This window comes from Camellia sinensis, chromosome 2, assembly GCF_055761805.1.
Source record: "Camellia sinensis isolate YWXY chromosome 2, ASM5576180v1, whole genome shotgun sequence".
In the NCBI taxonomy this organism is placed as follows: Eukaryota; Viridiplantae; Streptophyta; class Magnoliopsida; order Ericales; family Theaceae; genus Camellia; species Camellia sinensis.
The window spans coordinates 64473816-64476092 of NC_138962.1; the positions used below are offsets into that span (position 1 = coordinate 64473816).

Sequence of the window (2277 nt, forward strand, 5' to 3'; positions counted from 1 at the left end):
GCAGCCACCTCGATTCTCTGCAACCAAGTTGCTTAGTAGGAAATTGAAGCCCTCAACTTGATGGATGGGGTTTCATCTGGTTTTTGTGCCTGGGATGAGCACCAATTTCTCTGACAGAAGAATCGTGTCCTGATTGTTTAACCCCGTCATGAAATAGTTCAGTTGCTTCTTTGTCCTTTGTAGTCGGGCCTTCATAAAAGTATGTGTGTGTAGTCCTTCAGCCCTATAAATGAAAAACATAATGTAGTCCTTCCTCTTCAATATTTGGGAAATTATGCATTTATCGCTTGTACACATAATTATTTTAATTGTAAGCTGTGTGAACGAAATGCAAAATTTTGATGTGTGTCCTTTCTTTTGTCTGTTTCAAAATCTGTATATGTGTTGGGAAATTCTGCATGTTGTTGTCTGTGTTTACGCAAAATTTTGAGGTTAACAGCCACATGTTGCAGCCGTTTGTTTGTGTTCTTGTAAATATTGATTGGAATACTTTGCAGGAGTTGTCGTCATTGCATCTGATGGATATTGGTCACCTCGCACCAACAATGTTAGTTTTCTCCTTAAAGACTTGCTACCAGTTGGTTTCGTACATATGTTTGTAAACAAACGAAATCCATTACCAAGGAATACGCTGATTTTTTTCCGGATCAATTCTTACAGCAGCCCTTGTACTTTTGTGTTTGTGTTATTTGTTTTGCACAAATTTTGAATGGCCTCACTTTGCAGCATCAATTTTGAACTTTTGTTTCAATTACGTCCATTTGATTATAACTCTTCACTGTTTTGTATCAGAAAATATGCATATACGTGGCAACTGTACTTTTTGTTGTAGTCAACTTATAACTTTACTGAACTTACATAATCTCAATCAATTGACATTACAATCTTTGTTTTAAAAATGACAAACGGCATTAGTAATTTGACCGAAAATGTCCACGAAATTTGAAATGGACTGTCACAATTTAGGTAGTTTAAAGTGCATCGATCCAAATTAGACAATGGACAAAATGTGTATACCACCCCTGTAATTTTCCCTAAAATCTAATTTGTATGATTTGCTCTTTCATAAGGGGAAGGAAAAGATTGAAGACAATTGCCGAACAACATATCCAAATGTCTGACACTATCGCTGGCTCTTGTCGAAAGCGGCCAGTTGCACCATTCATTTGTTACAGGTACTAGTTGTTTATTTTGACAGTCTGGAATTACATTTTTCGTACTGAAATTACGCGCCTCGTCGAAGTTCAGTTTGTGATGTTTCAAATTGGTTTTGTTCCGCATGTCTGAAAATGTTTAAATTGGTGTCGATTCAGTCCCGGATGTACGAAAGCTGTCTTATGCCGATTTCGGGGCCAGCTTGACATAAAAACTTGCATATATATATATATATATATATATGTATTTATATTTCACATTTAGTGATGATAAGCTTGACGATGCTTGCATGCAGCCAGCAACAATTCAAGGAAATGCAAGGGCCAGACAACACTCGACGAAAAATGGTGAGTGTCGAAATCTGTATTCTCTATAATACACTATGATGGAAACACATCGCTGGGTTGCTATCCACACGTTGTGTTGAATGGTCGTAGTGGGCTTCTGATTGTTTCGCGTTTGTAGGATTGTAGCATGTAATAATGTCACATTCCTATTGTTTTTGTAAATTTCAATTCGTTGTAAAAGTCCAGCTACGTTTTGTCGCTGACTTTTTGCTGCAACTGTTATTTGTATTTGCAATCTTATTTAATTACCAACAATGCACGTGGATTGCGTTTGGCATAAAGTTGTAGTTACAGTAATTTTGGACTCATAGTTGTTACTTGTCTTGTACGTCTGTCATTTTCTTGGTTAAAGACTAGAAAGGAGATTGGGGAAAGGTGGAAGGCACTCCCCTCTGATGAGAAAAAGAGGTTTGCGGAAATGGCTAAGGCGAGCGCTGAGGAACACGCCAAAGTAGTACCATGTGCACCGAAGTCTGAAAAGGTCATTACGTACTTTATGTTTTCGTAAATGCATTTGGCTAGGTCCTGCTTTGCTGACATTGTTGGTTGTATTTTTGTATTAATTTAAGGGTAAAAAATGTGCAGGGTAAAAGGCAACTTCGCATATCATTGAAGTCAATTGTTGAGCTAGTTAACCGGTTCAACGAAGCACAAAAGCAGGCAGTCATTGACATTGGGTTTGCTGGCCTCCTGGGGATGAAGTGTACACGTATAGATCACGACTTGTGCACATGGTTGGTATATAACTTCGATCTTGACAGTAGTTCATTGAATG

The 2277-nt window shown here is 37.9% G+C and overlaps 1 long non-coding RNA gene across 1 annotated transcript; it reads left to right on the forward strand.

Annotated features, from left to right (window-relative positions):
- The first annotated feature begins 1067 nt into the window (after positions 1-1067).
- LOC114272041 (uncharacterized) lies at positions 1068-1984 on the forward strand. The gene is made up of 3 exons (XR_014360330.1): positions 1068-1175; positions 1451-1502; positions 1855-1984. It is a non-coding gene; the product is annotated as an uncharacterized LOC114272041 (long non-coding RNA).
- The last annotated feature ends 293 nt before the right edge of the window (positions 1985-2277 follow it).